We start from the raw sequence: 20,157 nt of genomic DNA on the forward strand, positions 1-20,157 counted from the left end.
GATTCAACAGAACGCGACGCAATATTCCAAGACAAATCAAAGTAGGCATCCACCGAATGCTCCCGGGTGCAAAATGCAGATAGAACAGAATAGACGGAACGGCGGCATTCGCTCGCGGGTTAATGAGAACGGTCTCAAGCCCCGTTATAGAGGCGGCGTCGGGGAAGAGGCAGAGTCGCGCGGCACCGACAACAGCCTATACCAGGAAATCGTAGCAGCGAACTGAGCTGTCGCACCGATCCCAAGCACCGTTTCTCTTCCCTCTCCCTTTTTGTTTCTCGTTTTTCCTACTCGCCCGGCGCTTCCTTCCGTTTCCTCTTTCTTCCTGTCGCCATCATTCGGCTTGAATAATTGCGACGGACCGAGAGTAGACATTAATTTGCGGGCGATAATTTGTTTATTTTCCTCCAGTCATTCTTTCATTTCTGCGCGAGCTTTTTCCCGCGTTTCCTTCTCTTCCGTGGAAAGAAAAAAAAAATATATATCAAATCGTTTCGTTCTTCCCTTCCTGCGAGTTGCGCATACACGGCAATTAAGTTATTGGAGTTTGCTATCGTGCTCTGAATTGTAAATTGATTCTGAATTATACGTTCGATTATTTATTCGATGGTAATAATATTAGGGTGATTCAGAAAGGGTGTAATTATATAGTATTGCGTGTAATTATTCGAGAATGATTTAAATTTTTTATTTTAGTTTAGTTCTTTTTATTAAAGCTAACGGAATGGAGGTGGTATGATTTTTACAATACCTTGTTTATATAGTATTATTTAAGCTTAAATCGTTCAAGCAATGTTCACTGATCTTTGATGTCGTTCAAATAATTATGAGCGGTAATATGTATATTTCACGTAGAACTTACTCCATAATCGCTTGCTATAATATGTATTACTCGATGTTATAGTACGAAATAATGTATGATAGTTATATTATAATGTCGTGTTTTCTTTGCAATTCTTAGAAACATCAGATAATTTCCAAATGAATGGTAGGCTCAAACGGCTTTACATCGATCGCAACGGAAGTCGTACATAATAAAGTGTTAATACGCTTCCCCTCCGAATTATTGTATTAACTAATAACAGCATAAAATTGCTGTATCAAGTTCCCTAATGGTGAAACGTTGTTTAATTACCCGTTCTTAACTTAATCACAGCTCGAAAGATGCTGCTAAGATGAGTGCTAATGAACACCAATTACCAATTCGCCGGCTTTTTATGTCGGACAATTACCGTGCATAATTTCCCAGAAAAAAAAAACTTTAATTTAAAACACTGAACCGAAACAAAAGAAACAGATGATTGTGCAATCACGATTTTTGCATTTTTATAACGAAGCACCTATACCATAAAAGTGAAACATACGAATATGAAGATCTGCCACCAAACCCAAGAAGTTACTTACATAGTCTGACTCGTTACATTTACGTAGACATTTTTTCAAAAAAATGCTGTGCACCGTACAATGATTTAAAGAATCGTCTAACTTCGTATTTTGAAGATTCATGTGCTACTTTACCGATCCAATAACAAAAAAAGGAATAATTAAGAATCCTGTGTTAAGAGAAAAAGAAGCGAATAAATCGCATCAGCTCGAAAAACGTTAACATGTAATCTTAACATAATTAAATCTCAGTGTACCCCAAAAGAAACAACGAGAAAATGATTTTCAAGATACTTCTAACACGCAAAATAAAATAATTTCGCAATTTCATTTGAAAACTTTAACAAACGTCGAACGATTTGTTAAATCGGTAGGACACGGCGGAAGCACAAAGCTCGAAAGCCATCCGCAGCGATGAAGGATTAATTAGCAGTTGGTTTAAAGCAGTTTGCGGGCCGGAAATCAGAGCGTCAGTGAGGTGTCGGTGATAAACCTCTTGCGGACAGGGCGGCACTGTCTAGCTAAGGGTGGCTTTCCATGGCGAAAGAGAAAAGTGGCAGAGCCGATTGAGCGTGAGACCGAGGAAATTCCGCGTCAATTTGTCTATCGGTTAAGGGAGCGACTCGCGAAGGGAATCCAGACATTCCGTGGCATACCGAGCGTTTGATAGCATACACCCTCTCTTGCTCGACCCTTTCGAAGTCAAAGCATCTCCTCTGTCCATCCATTGACTAGAATTCCACCGGTACTGACTTGTCCTTAATCCTGTTCAGTGCAGCTCCTCAAGGATGTCCAAAATCTCGGATTGCCTTTACGATGTACCTGACTCCTTGATTCCTATGGTTGTTGGTCCGTTTTGATTTGCATTTAGCTTCAATGAAAATTTCCCCAAATTCTCCGATAAATTGGTATCTGCAGTAACATTAGAGGGTAGTTAAATGGATCGCGTTGCTCTGTTCGACTAGAAAAGAATAGCCTACCTCAAAGTGTATGATAAAAATAAGAATTGAGAAAGGGCGATAGTATTGTTGTGATTATTGTATTTTTCCAAGTCGAAAGAGGATATATTTACCTGGGCGAATGATCAAATGACGATTAACATTATTTTATGAATTGTCCAATATAATTATCTAGTACAGTTGCTTCGCTTATATCAGTTTGATTTGCTTGTACATATACAACTTTATTTGGGATTTCTAGCATTGTCGAGAATTCGATCAATAAACTGTATGACAAAGCGCAGCTTGAACATTGTATCTTGCACGGATGTTAGATACATAGAAAGAGATAGTATGGTGGTAACTTAAAAACCTGTTCAGAGTAACAATATCATCTAGAAAAGTTCGCAGACACTACGTGTATCTCTACGATCAATTTTCACATGAAACGTGATATCTCAGCAAGTTTCCTCCCAGCGGACCGGTATCACGAGGCAGAAGCAAGAAAAAAGAAGAATCGCGACTCAACGATTGCTCTTAAATCCGGATCCGAAGGAGCCTTGAAGAACCACTTGCCATCGACTCCTCGACTTCCACCCCATTTCCGACAATTGTCACGAACGAACGGGTATCCCTAGGAAATGAGAAAGATAATGAAAGAGCGTGACGTAAAATAAAATGTAAACACGGGGGTGAAAGACGAGGGAGAGAAGGCACGCGATACGGGACAAGGGGGAAAGAGGCGCAAACGGAGAGAAGGAAGAACGAGATGACGGGGTGACGGGATGACACGGGGCAGAGGGGAGGTGGATCGGAGGTACAAGGTGGGCAGAGGGATGAGGACGAAGAGGGGAAAAAACTGACGGAAGGAGGACGGAAAAACGCATCGACCAATAGTGCCCGCAGGCAGGCAACCCAAGAGCCGACCACTTATCTGTAGGAGCAACATCAGAGGAGCTCTTGGCTGCTTGGTTGGTTGGTTGGCAGGAGGCAAAGAAGTGCCTGGCATGAGAAGGACGCCGAACCAAAGTGAAGTGCGCGAGAGATACGAAAAAAGGGGAAGTAAGGGAGCGGGGCGAGTGGGTGGGACGACGGGGAGGCAAATGATAGCTCCTTAGGCAATTTTAATTTTGCAGAAATCACTGTTGGGCTAATAAGAATAAAGAGATCTTCGTGAAGCGCGTTCTCTTTCTCTCCCTCTCCCCTTCCTCCTCGCCCTTGCGGAATTTGTCTCGTTCGCTCTCGTCTCTTGTAACATTCTGTCTTCCTTCCCATTACTTCGTCTACCTTCTGCTCTTGGCTTCTCTCTCTCATGGCCAGTCGAGGGAGATACACTGTCAGCCACCAGCGACATTATACGACCGTGTCGACGACCCGTGTACTGAACTGCGTCTACCTTTCGTCTTTCTCCTGGTCTTCACCACTCTACGGCTCCTCTCTGCCGTTTTACTCCCATTTTTCTTTTTTAATCCCTTTCTGAAGACAGGACACACTGCAGTCGTAAAAAAATATTAATCAGGAAGGCCTCGCCACCTTTGCCTCAGCTCGACTTTCCGCCAGGCTTTACGTCTATATCTTAACACGCTCTTCCTACCGATACGCTTTGCTAATTGCTCGTAACAGGTCCAGGAGAACTGCCACTTTCTTTATTCTCTAAGTCATTAATTACAAAAAATGTCTAACCTCGCGTGTTTGTAAGATTGTAAAGTCGACGTTTTCTTAGTCGTAAACACAGAAGCTTAACATTTGTTCATCACTGTCGTCGTTAGTCAACATCCTAAACAAAGATCGTTCAACCATCTGGAATCGATTCAAGTACATCGTATCAAAGGGCGTTGATTTTTCGGAAGTTGGGAAACGTAGGGTGGTACGAAGGAGGCACGATGACGAAAGCTGTCACGAGCACGTACGTTTAAATATTGTACGGTGGTTCCCGGTTTCGGATCGCAGCGGATCCCGATGGTGGCCGTGTGTACGTTCAGGCGATCAGGAAAGCTCGCGTCTACGTTGAAGTCTAAAGACGCGAAGGGTTGAGAACGTAGAAGGGTTAAAGTGTTGGAACGGGCTGAGGGCTTGAATCGAAAGGAGGATGAGGAATATCCGGGAAGAAGGGCGGCGAGAAGAGACACGAGAGTCGTACAGGGGAACGCGCGCGCGGGTGGAAGCTGGGGGTTGCTAGCGGAGGCCGGCGCCTAGTGGGTGGAGGAAGAAGGGGCAGGAGACATATTTATTTGACATGCGACGCGACTGCACCCGAGTTTCATTAATTGAAGATCGCGGGAATGAGCACGGCAGACAGCACCGGAGCAGACACAGGCCCTGTGCACGCGCGCGCGTTTCGTGTCTTTCTCTCTCTCTTCTTTGTAGCCTTTCTCCCTTCCTGCCCCCCTTTTACCTCCTACCAACCCTCTGCCGCCCGTTACCTGTCTCTGTCGCATCAGCGCCCATCGTAGCCCATCTTTCCCTCTCCCCTCCTCTGTATATGTCTCGCCCTGTCTCCGTCGCTCTGTTTAACTCCTTCCTCTTTGTGTATGCATGTACTCGCGGAAACGGCAAATGAGGATTCGCCATTTCTCTGACATTCTAGCATTCAAGTTCGTCTCGATCTAGGCCATACAGAGAAGGCTCTCTCTGATGCATCCCTAGCCTCCGTCCCGGGCGCTCGTATGTTCCGCTAAAGAGCGCCCACCTATCCTATATCCCAGAGCCTAGGCTCGGCTACGGGTTTCGCTTCGAGCTGGGTCTTCTTTCCATAGGGTTCGTCCTCTCTCCGGATGAATTTAACGGGTGACGGCTGATGCGAGATCGTTACGAGTGGTGGGTGGACGGCTGGCTGCAGGGTGTTCGCTTTTTTCTTCTGTTTCCTTCTAACTCCACCTCTGCCTTCTCCCCGTGCCGCTGCTTCTTCCTCCGCCGCCCCCTTTTCCTATCCCTTTCGACGCCGTCAGCGCCCGGAATTTCTCTCTTCCTCTCTTCTCGTTTCTCACCGTTTCCGCCGGTGTTACGGAAACAGCAACAACGTTTTCCACGACGCATCTAGCAGCGGCTCGTTCGTTCGTTCGTCAGCCAGAGGTTGCTTCTCACACAGAGTGTAACGCGCGCGCGAACGGCAAACGGACGAGCATTAAATTCGTCGCTTTCGTTCGTTCACTGGTTCGTTCCGTCGAACGAGCAATGGGCCTTTGATTAAACCCCAGACTCGGATCTGCTCTACGATGAACGCGGCGGAGGCGGCGGAGGGGCGGCAGGGGTGTATTAGAGGATGAAAGGTGGTGGAGGTGGCACGGTGGTGGCGTGGCGATATCGGAGATGGCGGAAATTTCATTTACCCCTCGTAGAGTTATCTAAGAGCAATACCGGGTGGCCTTAATGAAACATTCAGTCGCGAGAATAGCTCAGCAATCTCGAAGGGTCGCGGCTAAGGGGGCAGCAAGGGGAGGATGCTCACCGAGCTGCCCCCGCTCTCTCTGTCGACCGATCCAAGCACGCGGAAGCGAGATAGAGAGGAATGGGTCTGATTCCTGGCAATGCAATTGCAGCTTTAAAGTGGCGTTCCCCCGTTTATTTCGACGGTCTACCTTCGTCCTCTCCCTCCATGTTGGATTCTCATTTCGGTCCTGGCCAAAATAGACCGGAGACTCCAGCCGTCGCTCTCGCGATAAATCCTTGATGAAGGTCAATTCAATAAAAGTGGATGTTCCTAGACCGATCGTTCCGCTTGGACGTTTTCCCCCGTTATCTACATGGATATTCCTCACCCTGGTCCTAATGGAATCTTTTTAATTTTGTCTACAATATTGGTATTAATTAATTTTTACATCATCGCTGTGTCAATGAGAGAGTTACTTTTTCGGGCTTCCAAATGTTGGAACACGAGAGAAGACAGTAACGGATTGCTGTTATTACAAATATTCGAAATATTAATTTTTTATCGTTTCACTTTATTCTTTTAATTTCGTTTATTACCTTTTTTGAATTTATCTTTTCACAATCATACCTAGTTACAATTCTATCTATGTTTTTGTTGATAATTGTCATTAAACGATTACCATCTCGTTTCGTTTAATTATTTCATATGATCAACGGTCCCATTACATTCTCTGGATCATTGTCAGGACAATCCAAAAACCATGAAAGAATTCATTATCGATACGCACAATGTCACATTTCTATTTCATCGGGGCGGGAAAATTCGTGGACGATAAATCAGCTATTCATAAATCGTTAAATCTACGATTCGTCATCACCAAGTCATAGTTTCACGAGTCATTCGCAAATCGTAAAAGCCCATCGAAAACGCAATCGCATGGCGAGCGTTCGCGGCAGAGGCGCGTCTCTCGGCGACTCGCCACCGTTATTTCTTTTATTATACGGGGATGAAAATGATGGCCGCCGGCGAAAACAGAAGCCGAGAATAACGAGCCGCGCAATTATTCCATAATGTAGTTCACATAGCTGAACTCCGAAGAAAATTAGAGAGGCACCCGCCCAGGAGAACGAACGAACGAGAGTTCGGCGTACGTGAGCGGCAGCCTGGGCTCGCAGAGAAAACGGAGGCAAAGACGTGGAATCGGTAACGATGAACGAGGACAGAGGGCGGCAGAGCAATAGAGAGACGTTGCGCCCGGACACAACTTTCCCGTTTTATCTCTCAATTCGCATTCTCAGAGTCGACGAACGTTTAAACTACAAGCCCGTGGAACCGAGCCTACCTAACGGCGGACTCCTGTGATTAAAACCCTCCCAGCCGCCTCCGTATGAGCCGTCGTTCGCGTCACCTTACCAACCCCCGTCCCTAAACTTCGTCCATGACTCCGACAAGCTAGGAACGCTGCCCTCCTTGGAACCTTTAAACGGGCCTCGATATAATTATTGCTCGACATACGTTACACCGCCCCGGCAGAATTACTACTACCAACCATCCCCAGGTTCAGAGATCATCCCTTTAACCAACGAACGCCTATGCAGAGCTGGCGCCGGAGACACGACGTTTGCCCTATGGGCTGGAATTGAAGAGCACAGGTCGCTGACGAAATTCATTCGTGTGAACTCTCGTTGCGACAACTTCGGGAATCTCCAATTAGTCGACGAACCCACGCCCCCGGGTTCCATGTTAACCACCTGCACGCTGGATCATTTAAACCTTTTCTTTCGCATCCGTGACGTTAGACAACTGTACGATAAACACAGGGGTTGAGTTTACATTCTGTGCGAATGCGAGTTTTCTTTTCATTCTGAGTTATTGTTAGGGCGATGTAGCTTTTTAGAGAGCACGTGATATGAAATTATCGAATGGAGAATTTGGTTTTTCAAGGAAATAAGGAAGTTTGTGTAGGTGCAGTAATAGAAACTTTCTTTCATATTTTTCTTTCTTTGTTTTTTTCATAGAGAAATAAACTTTACCGAGTGTCTAATGTCCGATATTTATATTGCTAGGTTTAGAGGAATGACATATCTAAAAATTCCTTGATTCACAGAAATCAGCTTCAGAGTTCTGTTCAGAGATCTGCAGATCAATAGAAATCTGCAAAATTTAACTCTAAAAGCGAAGTATTTTCAAGTATAATAAAATCATTATATCTCGGTTAACAAATTTGCACTATTTAGGTTAAAGTACAAAGACTACTATCTAAATTCTAAAAAAGATTTTTCACCTCTAAATGGTCAAATTATTCATAATTTGTGTGCTTCAAAGTAATTTTCCTAAAAAATGTATTTTTCCTAGTTGTGTCACTCTTCGAGTAAATCGGGGATATTTAATTTAAGATGCGTAACTATTTTGGAACATACTATGGTCAAATTCAGTTTCTAAAGACACCCTGTATTGCCGGGAAGCGGAAGGAAAAGGTTGGGGCAGATAGACGCTTATCGAAGTGTCCCAGAATCTGTCGTTTTGCTACAGCACGACGTGTTGCTTTAATCCTGCCGTGTAATTACGCGCGTCAGCTCACGAGCGTAGGGCAAAGCTGCCCGATTCGTCGCCGACGAACATCACACCGGTAAAGACGTAATTTTGTTTTAATCTGCAGCATTGGCGAAACGCATCGTGGCAACTACATTAATTGACTATCCTGACTTTTTTAGTAATGCGAATGAACATTGATGAGCGCGGAAAATACTGTTAACTTTTCGCGCGCGTCGCTCTCGTCTCTAATCTTTGAAGTAGATATTAATTTAGATTGTCTCAATAATGCATTATTGAGTAATAATAACATGGAATTTATGCAAAGTTAAAATATTTATTAGATCGAATTACTTACATTATTTTCTATTATTTTTTAAAGTATCACAGATTTTGAAATAACTAAATTTCTTCAGGTCAGATATTTTGTTATAAGATACGAAATTATTAAAGGTTAAAAATAAATCTACGTACGATACTTTGCTCTATTGAAAAGAATATAATTAATAATAGAAGAAAATAACGTTCTTCCCTTTTACAAAAAGGATTTGCGATAATTCGCACTGTCAGGATGTCAGGTCTCGGGGAATGCATTCTTCCAATTACAAGCAATCACTAGAACTCTTGATGGTTCCTTCCTTCGCGGACAGCTATTTTCTAATCACCCTTCTCGAACCGTCATCACGATCGTTCTCAATGCAAATTAACTCGTTTACTCAAGATTCCCGAGTGAACGCGACTTTCATGTTCATCTTCGTTCACTTGGTTTGTTTTCTGCCTCGAGTAAGAGCGGTGAAACGGGACGAACGGTTATATTCCATTTTCGTTACGTGTTTTTTCTGTGAAATTATTGGCAATTTTAATTTTGTTAAATTAAAAAATGGTGTTTTTCTGAGGAAAATATATAATTCGACCACTTGGCAATTAATCTTCTTTACTAGAAATGTTTAGAAAGTAAAACGAATTAATAGAATGAATGAATAACGAAGAAACAATATATCGACATAGTGAAAATAAATATTTCAGCAGACTGATGTGAAACTAACCATTAAGCTACGAATATTTCTGTAATTTGCCATAGGCACAATACCAAGAGGTGCAGGTATTATATAAACAAGATGCATAAAAAAAAAAGAAACGATGCAGCGTTTTCCACCAAAGTACCATCCGACGTGATGACGAATTTTTAAATGCACCATCCTAAGTTTGTATCATTTAATTAAATATCTTTGTTCGGAATTTTGTGTGGCCATTGAGTGGCGGACGGTACCATTCCCTTCTTTAGGAAATTCCGAATTACATGTCCTCCCTGAGCTGTGAACCTAATGACTCCGAGGTCAGGTAAAAAACCCCGGGAAAGGACCTGCCGGAAGGGCACGATGGGCAGACGAAACCCAACGGCTGGTAGGGAGAATCAGCAACGTAGGAGGACAGTTCATCATCAGACATCGTACCGTGCGGGTGAAATACTTCACTCCCAACAAGATCTTATCACCGCCGTGTTCTTAACATCACACTTTACGTTTATACAATAAGTGCAAATACAGTGCTGGATTACTCTAACACTCGATCTATTAAATCTCCTCCACCTTGAGCGTTAATTCATTCAAGGTACGCGATATCGACCGATCAGTTTGACCTGTCCGATTGCTCTTTAGTCAATAATTCCCAACAATCTTTGATAAAACGTTCTTCATCTGAGTTGGCATTTCCAATTCCTACTAACGTCGACGCGATGTTCCTACATCTGCAACGTACAAAATGTAGACGTCTCTTAAAAAAGCGTTTCTAATGTTTAACATTCTATAAAACTGCAGTCAATGAAATTTAATCAAGCAACCTTGAAGAAGCAAAGCAACCGAAACACGTATCGAGACCGCTGTGCAAGCAGATCAATGTACAAAGTACATATTTATCTGAAAGGTAAATCGGCTGCTGTCTGCGAAATAGCGGTCGTTCCGGGATCTGACATTGTTAGCTAATTGAAACGACGATACTTCTAAACAAGAATCTGAATCCAGGCAGCGTCTCTGTCCGAAGAACAATCCGGCTGAAGTACTCCCTCGCTAAACGATAGCTTTTGACGAGTGCGTAGACAGCATTATCAAAGACGCCTCATTCTTAAAGCAAGCATAATTATAGTTCTTCCGACAGACGGTCTGGTTACAATTCGTCCCTCGTTTCCTTCTCGATGCACTGAACACACTCATAGTCCCGTTTCAAACGACAAGTACCTTCGGATGCAAGGGATGGGAGGTGGGCGAGGGTGCGAGCAAGGTTTGGATGGTTTGCCGGGTGACTAGGGGGTGGCGGAGTAGTGGGAGCTAGGAATTTAGCAACGAAGTTGTTGTTCAGGCGCACACTCCGCGAAGACTATATGCATAGATGAATGGATGAATGGATGGTTGGATGCAGGCACGAGGAAATCAACCCTCAGAACGGGCATATAGAACGGTACAATTGACGACTCTTTAAAAGAATGCCCATACGAGGCTGGATTCGCACCCCCTCCGACACCATTTCCATCTCCCTGCCAACGAAAGACAAAACACTGAATCTTCATTCTACCGTATTCCGACACGCTAGCCTGCACCCTCTCCTCCGCATTCTCTCACCCTTTCCCGCTCGCGCTTACTTCCACGTTCGTTCCGCGACCACCGCCTCTTCCCTCTATCTATCTTCTTCAGTGGCTGGCAAACTCTGTCCCTTTGCTTTCCCTAAAGCAGCTCGCAATTCGCGATCGCAATTTTCAATTTCCGCCGACTTTTCAATTAGACTAAGAGGTGCCGCTTCTCGCCGCGCCTATGCCGGTTTCTTCACGGCGAGAGTATCCCATCATCACCACCCCTTCAAAAAAAAAAAAAAAAGAAAAAAGAGAGAGAGAAAAAAGACGGAGGAGAGAAAAAAAACACGAGCGAAAAAAGAAGATGCCTGTGTCCCTTCTCGTGTACCGAGCACACGGCGCATCGAGAACGCCGTAGAGGATTGAAGAGCGAGAATCCTCTTCCCGCCTGCTGAGCCGACCCGCTGCAAACCGAGATACAACTCTCTCTCGGTGGAATTAGTTTGTTGCAACCAACCTCCGCAACTTTGCTCAAGGAAAGAGATATCAGCAATCGGAACGCCTTTTCGTTCGTGGAAATGTCGCCGCGGATAAGTAAGACACCCCGTTTCTTTATGTTTAGCGTTGAATGGCGAAAAGAGGATTTACGTATGCGTGTTAATATATTGCTTCAAAGATTCAAAGAAGATTGTGTCACTCGATAAATGTACCGTCATTGGCAGCTCATCAGAGTTAGCAAAACTCTCATCAACTTATATATTGTGATATTTTTCAATGGTATATCTCCTTTCGCTGATTTTCCAAACTGACTCAATTCCCAATTATAATTACATATTTTGCAATTATTTCCTTAGAACAATAATACCTAGGTTAGTCAAACAAAAATATATTTTTCCAAAAGTGAGAGCGCTTTTATAGAAATAAGGATCTAAATATATAGTAATTAATAATTACCACCAGCTTTTCTCTGTGGTAATACTGAAAATGACCAGTCGTATTATCATTAGTACAAAACAAGAACAATCCGAACATCACATCGCAAGATGAGACTCCGCAACTGTTTAGTTCGCAGCCGTATCAGTTCTTCTGATCAGGAGCTGCCTTTCGGCGGAAATCAACGTAACTTTCGGTCGGCGATTGAAGCTATTGAAAAAAGCGTTCTTTGGGAAATCTTGAAGAGTCTGAAAACGCTAACAGACGAGCACATTTCGTTCGTGATTCCTCGTCGGCAGAGATAGGGACAGGGAAGTAATAGATAGGTTTGTAATCCATCGAGAGCTCGAGGCGTTTGGGAATGAGATATTTTGGAAGGGGCTGGCGATATCGGCAGTCGGCGAATGAAATGGCGCGTCTCTCGATCCTCGACGTGCCCTAGGGGGCCTGCTGCCGAATCGAGCCGTAATCCACCTTCTACCACCCCCTCGCAGGCTCACCATCCTCCTCGTTGAAGTTGTCTTCGCCGAGATGGGTCTTCTCTGTCACTTCGAATAGCTGCCGCTTTGATGCGAGATCTGTGTTCCTCGAACTGTCCGATTCGCCACTTTCAAACGTAAACTATCGATCCTACCTGTGTTTTCTTTTTCACTGTCCATCTTCCCGTTCAAAACTTGGATTTCTAACGAAATGGCCGTATTACAATAGAAATGATCTCTTCTGCGACGATAATTTCTCAATGCACGAGGATTTTGTTGGATTTAACAAATGGGAGCATCGAGTTGTTTTCAGAGTAGTAGTAATACATGTAAACGGAAGAGGAACTGAACTTTCATTACTAGTCAGATCGGAATTCGCCAGAGGAAGGTAGCCGACCCCCGATTTTAATGCCCGTAAAAATGACAACAATGACAGTCGTTCAGCTTCGCGTTCCATCGTCGTTGCGCCCCCGGCGAGAGTCCAACTGAATGGAATCCTCCATTCTCCTCATCGTGATAACCGTACCTTCTGCAATCTCGATAACTGTCCATGTTCATAGAGGCTGATACCATCCACGCTTTTTATTCGATCACGTAGCGGACCTCACACGCGTATCGCGAGCTTCATCGCGTAATGTCTGAGAGTGTTGTATGTAAAAGTGTTAAGCCTCCCCCTTTTCTGATAATTCCGTTAATAATAACGTCCAACAGATGCTAATTATTTGAAGAACCATAGGAAGTAAATGAAGAAGTCGAAGTAAGTTCTTACTCTAGAATCTGAAACAAGTTGATACAATTCTCATATTTTGAATACGTTCTTTAGCACTAATTCAATAATAACATAACAGAAAGTCGTCGAAAATTATTGTCTTCGCTAATAAGCACAATTATTCGTAAGTTTTTGACTCGAATGAAAGATAACAAGTTTTCCTGTATGGCGTTTAAAGTAACAGCAAATTAAGTTACTGCTTCTACAGCATAAGAAGAACACCAGTCTCCCATATATCCAGTATTAAAGTCGAAGATTATACGTGGCACGAGGAAAATGTTGTTGCAACAAAAAAATCATAGATCAATTCTTTGTTCCCGTTTCGATCACGGTTGGATCGTAATTCTCGTCAACATAAAGCCATCCATCCTACGTTTTCATCAGGTTGCGGCAGACTGGAACATTAGCAATTCCAATATGGCCGCGGGCACGCTTCCGAGAAACAATGTCGAAGATTACCGACCGTGCGGGAACGTCAGCGAAGCTGGAGCATTCAGTGAAGGCGATCACATTGTTCGACACGATAATATTTGTCACCGAAAATAACGCCGAAAAACCGGGAAGGAATAGAGAGTCGGGGCGTATCCATTGAAACGCAGACAATGCGAGAGATTCATCTGGCTGCCCGCTCGTTCCGTTCTCGAATCCTCTTCTGCCGGCCGTCCAACCTGTCACGTGACACGCGCCAAATTAAAAACTCGGTTTCGCTGTTCCTTTTGCCCGGCCGACATCAGATATCGAGGTGGTTTATCGAAGAACCAGAACAGTCTGGATACTCAATCCCCTTTCTTCTTTCTTCTTTTCGCTTTTTAACTTCCTTTCCTAGAAAAGATTCCATGGCCAACTAGTGGATTCGCAATTCCTAGTAACAGGAAATTTATTTTTTAAATAGACGGGCCAATTTGTTATCCACGACGCTGCAATGTTATTGCTTATTTCGGCACAAACACTGCAATTGTGATAGTTGATCAACAAATTTTGACTTGATCTTAAATCACGGAAACTATACAATAAGTTATGGGCAAGAAAGATAGTTTTTCGGTAAGAAGAAATGATAAAAGACGAGAAAGAATATTCTAACGATTAGTTCCCTGCATTTTGTGCACTTTTAACACCACACAAATTATCAAACCGCATAATAATTTAAATATTCCGATTAATTCCGACGTCGTCGATGAGTCTCGTTTTCCACTGGAAAATTCACCGCTAGTCATTAGCGATCGTTATACCAGTTAATACGTTAAGAAACTCTAATACTGTATCAATTTAAAGAACAAGGGAAAATAAATGTACATTAAATGATCTCAGTTGGATTTCTATCTACAATCATTCCTAAACATTTAGTTCTTGTAATCTCCGAATAGCGAAACTCATTAACCAGGCAATATTTTAACATCTGTGATTGCTATCGTGATCGGTGCTGAACGAAATATCGCGAATGACGTCGAAAAGAACAAAAGAAGGAATGGATATTGAAAAATCGGAGAACCGCACGTTAGAGTGATGCGCGAGTGCAGGTAAATCGTGGAGGGAGGGATTCAGGTATGGGTGGCTCACTTTATAAAACATTGGGTCGCGAAGAAACGTATGCGCCGAGGCAGACGAATAAAACGAAAAAAAAGAGGCGAAGCAAACGCGACACGGAGTACGCGTGTATTTTTTTATATCCAACAATAGATATTGCTTGCACGTCCGTAAAAATTCAGCCGTGACGCTGTACTTAGCGAAATGATCAGCGGGAACGGTAGGCAATATCGAAATTATTGTGATCCGCGGGAACCAGACAGAGAGTACAAGCAATCTATACTGAAACGCAGACATTATACTCGTGGCTTGGATTTGAATATCACGGCAAGCGATGTCACCGTGAGCTCTAATAGTTATTGAGAATGCATGTTCGCGGAATGTGCAGTCGGTGGGAAAGAACAATGCCAGATTTTGTTCCTTATTATTACTGTCTATGTATCTTAGGAAATCACGTATTCTGGGTAAACTAAATTTTTCATTTCTCGTATCGTCGAAATTCAGTTATGAGTAATTATGCTATATAAGAAAGTAATTTCGTTGGTATTCTGAACTAATTGAAACGTTAATAATTGATTAGTATCATTTGATGGGTTTAATATACACAGTACTGCTACTTTTTACTGTCTCCCTTCATTTCTTCCTTCTATTTCTTTCTTCCTTCTATTTTTTCTCTTTCTTTTTCTCTTGCTTCTTTCTCGTTCATCCCATTTCTAAAGTAAAAAGAAAACCGTTTAATTATCAGACTTCCACAAACCAAGCAACCTCCCTAATGCAAATTAGTAATTCTTTAATGCAATCAATATACACGTTCTTCCAGGTATTCTGATCGATATTTCCAAAATACCTTTCATATATCATACCTACATCAAAATTTTAAATCTCAATCTCGATGTTTCGTCCCACCTATCGTGCAGAAGAAATGACGACCCAATAATTAGGCCAGATCAAATGGAGTAGAATCTAAACCGGAGGATGCGAAGTTGCAGGAGAGAACCGCAGCTCGGCCGGCATTTGACTGACGGAAACGAAGTGTAAGGGACGACCTTAATCCCTGGCCAACCTTATTTTTAGGGCGACGAACTCGGATAGAGCCAGGGTAGCCTGATTGAGATGGAATCGGCGAATAAAAGAGTTGTAAATAAGAGATAAAAGAAGGTCGGGATGGAAGAGCGTCTGAAGTGACTGGTCGTGTCTAGCCGGGACAAAGTACAGTTTTATTGGCACGCAAAGGGCATGGCCGAGTCAATAACTCGCATTTATAGCTTATAAATGATTTCAGTCACCGCGGGGAAGGTGCATTAGTCCGCGTTTAGGCGCGTGACACGTGGTTACATACGCGATGCGTGAAAATCGGAACAGAGAAGGACTCGCGTGTCTGGAAATGCGCCACCTTTTAAGGAACTATAAAGCCAGCTGGCTGACTTTTTGTGGCTAACAGTTTTCTTGGCCCCGCGAGTCTGCTAAACATTTTCTCAGGAAAAGGCGGTAGTAAAAGTAGATTCACTTTTGGCTCGGGAAAACAAGGGTCCTGTTGGGAAGTAGCGTTTGTAGGTCGACGAGGTGACGAGTTAACGTACTTGAAGTAGTAAAGTGTACCTCCAAGATTGAACATGTCTATGTCGTTCACCGGTTCTAGGAAGTTTTCCATGCTTATTGTTATTCATGGTAGTATTATTCAGAGAATTATGAATCACAGAATAGGAATTTTAAGAATTGGCATTCTTAAAGATGATCGAACCTTGTGTGATTTAAATTTACATATTTGATTCATCTTATAGGATTTAAATATTTATTGTCTATAGTTCGTACTATTATTATTATTACAAAAAGAAAGATATTTTTGTACACGACTATTTTATATCAATCATGTGAAACACAATTATAATAATTAAACAATTAAAATAATTCAAATACCATTTTTTAAATAAATCTTAACAAGTATAATTAAATTAACGACTAATATCAAATTGTATACACGAATGTTATAAAGTTAGAAAGTTTTCGTTCGTCACCTACGCCTCTAAAAGATCAATCGGTAGAAATTCTGGTATTTTTCAAATATAATTATAATTCATAAAATATTTAGAAGAACATCGTTCCCGTGAGATCGAATTTCATATGGACGTCGAAAGGAGCTTCGCAGTCGAAGTTCAGAAAGTAGACGTCCTGCCATAAAAACGTTACGACCGCGTTATTGCGTACATATTTTAGTGGTGCGTGAGAATGCTAAGAAGCGGAAGTAATCATGCGAAAGGACAACTGTAAGAGGCAATAATACTCTCGTGACCTACGGACAGGGGTGATGTATCGTACGATAAAAGGCGAGCAGGTTGATGGTTAAACAAAGAATTCGTTCAGGGGAATGACGTAGACTTGAAAAGCGGCGTATTATAACAGAAACATCGTTTTATTTGGCTCCAGGCCGAAAGGAAATTCTCCATAAACGCTTATCTCGCTAAACGCACAACCAATTTCCTCCTATAATATCGTTTTCCGAGAAACCTTTCAAAAAATTAAACCAGGCATTCTATCGCAAATTTCGTAAATTCCAAGGCAACACGTATTAAAATCCGCCAATATGTTGCGTACTGAAATAGAAAGCGTGCTGAAGTAATTTCGCGAGGAACATAGACCTGCGAATCAATGAGAGTGATATAACAAGGAAAGTTAATTCAATTAATGCGCATTGCGTTTAACCGTACAATTCATTACACTTATTTTTGTTATATTATATTCACTTGCATGTAAAGTGTCTGTAGCTTCAAGTAGAATTTTTACCGTGATCTCTGATGATCTCTGATATTTGCGATACTGACGAAAAGTTGAGACGTATCGCCCTCAATGGCACAGCTCACATCTGATTGCCTTGATTTTAAAAATTTCATAATACCAGACTGCGCATGTGTCAAATCTTTGATTAACTTTAAGCGTCTTATAATATATAACTTAGCATTGTGCATTACGTATACTCTGTTCACTAGCTGTCTCTTAGCACAGCGATTGATAATTAAATCCAACGATACCTATTCCGATAAACGATTTCCCATAGAGTTCAGGATTTTTGTTGCACAAACCTGCCACTGCAACCGCAACCTCTATCGCCAAGAGTTTACACAGTTCTTATTTATTACACTAATTACGTGTTCATTTGTTACGAACTGCCTGCCAGTGTTATTCGAAAGTGAACCTCAAAATATATATAATCCAGGATCATCTATCAAAAAATGGGAGGAAATGGCACAGTATATGGAAGAAGTTGGGGCGGAGCCAGACGTCGGTCATCTTGGATTAAAAAAGGAAAAAAAGGAGCAAGGAACGTCAAAACCGAGAGGACCCCGAACAATTTCCATCGTACGAGCACGGTTTCGTTTGTCGGACGCTTCCAAAACACGACATTGCGTTTACACGGTGGGAAAGTGGACGGGACGGGGGAGGTCAGAGGGTGCGCGAGGGTGGCAGGACAGCGTCGTCGACGCGTGCAGCACGTAGGTTGATAGCCAAAAGCAGCGGTTGGCAGGACAGGGGAACGTGTCACGCGATCCGTGAGTAATTCGCACGAGCCGAGGCCCGAGCCTGCCTGCCTGCTTAACAGAGTGTTATAATCTATTTACGTTAACATTACCAACGTTTAACGTGGTTGCTCCGCATCCCCGGGGTCAGAGAAAGGGGTTGGTTGGGTAGGAAGGAGGTAGAAACAGCCGTAGAAGGGGTAGACCCGGTAACGTATCTCTCTGTCTCCCTCTCACTTTACTATGTCACTGATTCTCCGTCTCTCTTCATCTAGCCAACGTTTCCTGCCGTTCTCTTTAGCCACCTCTGCAGCAGACAGCACTCAAGAATTGTCGCGGCCACGTTAGGGCTTTTGGAAACAAGCGTTAATTCGTGCGGTCGCTCGCTCTCGCATTAATCGCGGCTTCGTGCATGCCTCTGTGCGTCACTCCGTGTCCCAGTTGCCATTTCGCCGCATGGAATCAAGTGTACCGATTGGAGCGATGCAACGAAAAAAGAAAAACCACCATTTGTTACTAGAATTTCGAGTTACGAATTATATGCTTTGACAGGGATGTCGTCGTGTTAGAGGATTCGTGTGTTTCGCTGTGAGAGAATTTGGGAATATTGGATCACAGAGATGTAATGTGTATCTAAACTAAAAAGGTGTTATTTTTTTCATGACCGTTAATACGAAGGTAAAATAGATGTTAAGGATTCGGACTAATTTAAGAGCTTGTGATTTTAAAATAGAATTGTATGTTACAAAAGCCGATAAATTTCTAAGAGATTGTAAAATTAGTGCTCGACGACAGTTTCCATCGATATCTCCTAACCCTCCTCGAATCCTGAACAAATCAAATATTCATCCCGATGTACCTGAAGTTCCTTTCTTCGAAATCGATATTTCCATCCACTAAAATATTCCTACGTACTGTCATTGAGATATCTAAATACTAAAGATGAAAATAAAAATTTTCCATAAGAATAATTCTACCTAAAAGTAACCGAGATTATAAACTTTTCACGGCTCTCGATGATCGCAGCCGACAGACAAGGAATGCCCGAGATCCAGACAGAGAAACGAAGTTATCGTTGTTCGTACGCATAATTTTCCTTTGTGCGTTCTAAATTCAATACACAGCGAACGTCAGAAATCTCGCGGCGGTTAACATAACGACAGCGATTATGGAGTGGGACGGCGCGCGGTAGTCCGAATCTCGCACGATTCGAGGCATATTAGCAGCACACAATGAGGCGCAAGTTCAAGTAACAGAGCATTGTACGGAAGCGGAGGCGGCAGTTGGTCCGTGAACGGATTACGGACACATTCGCGTTGTAGAAGGTACAAGGCTCACCGCCGACAGCCAGAGGAACACGTACCTCTACGTACGTTCCGTTTGAACGAGCCTGTAGGCAAAGAGGCCTCCGAGCGTGTACATCCACGCTCGGCATATGCACGACAATACGGGCTAAATGCCCAGCTCCAAGCAAACCGGCAACTAACTCCGCGAAACGTCCTGAAACTTTAGATGCGATTATCTGGAGGTTATGTCGTAACAATTATGGGGCTGCCACTCCGCGGAATCAGGCGACTGCTAACTTGTTTGCTGCGCGCTCACCTATTGTCCTTCTGTCACAAATAATTTTCGAGGACGCGGGCTAATGGACAAGGGAGCCTGCGCGTAGAAACTGACGCTGCAAAATCACTCATATATGACGTTCTTTGGCCTTCGTTCTCTTTCGTTTCGCTTATCAGAAGGAGAATCTGTTAATCTACGATTTTCATTGAATATAGTTGATTAAGTAATAGGCATCGGAAATTTGTTATCATAATTATCTAGGGAGTGAAGTGATCGGCAACAGAAAGAGTTTGTAGCATGAATAGTTTCAGTTGGAAAGTATATGGGTACTAGCTTTTTTAAATTATAAAGATACTTAAACAAAGGCAATTGAGTCGCCGTTAATGATTTCAGCAATGAACGCCAGGAACAGCAATGGACATTACATTGAGAAATAATTGATACAATTTTCGATAAAGAAAGTTAATTCCCTTTTCAAGGATAGTTTCTCTTTCAACCTAACATAACATGGTTCACATGAAATTCGAAAAAATCTCACTTCAAGTATCTGACTTTTTATGTAATAAATAATATGATACAAAATCACTCTTT

General features: G+C 42.7%; 1 long non-coding RNA gene across 8 annotated transcripts in view; it reads left to right on the plus strand.

Moving 5' to 3' along the window:
• The window catches only part of LOC122570661, a 178,625-nt gene that overhangs the window by 144,457 nt on the left and 14,011 nt on the right, over nucleotides 1–20,157 (plus strand). The gene's annotated exons all lie outside the window — the stretch shown is intronic.

Source organism: Bombus pyrosoma, linkage group LG9 (genome assembly GCF_014825855.1).
Source record: "Bombus pyrosoma isolate SC7728 linkage group LG9, ASM1482585v1, whole genome shotgun sequence".
NCBI classification, from domain to species: Eukaryota; Metazoa; Arthropoda; class Insecta; order Hymenoptera; family Apidae; genus Bombus; species Bombus pyrosoma.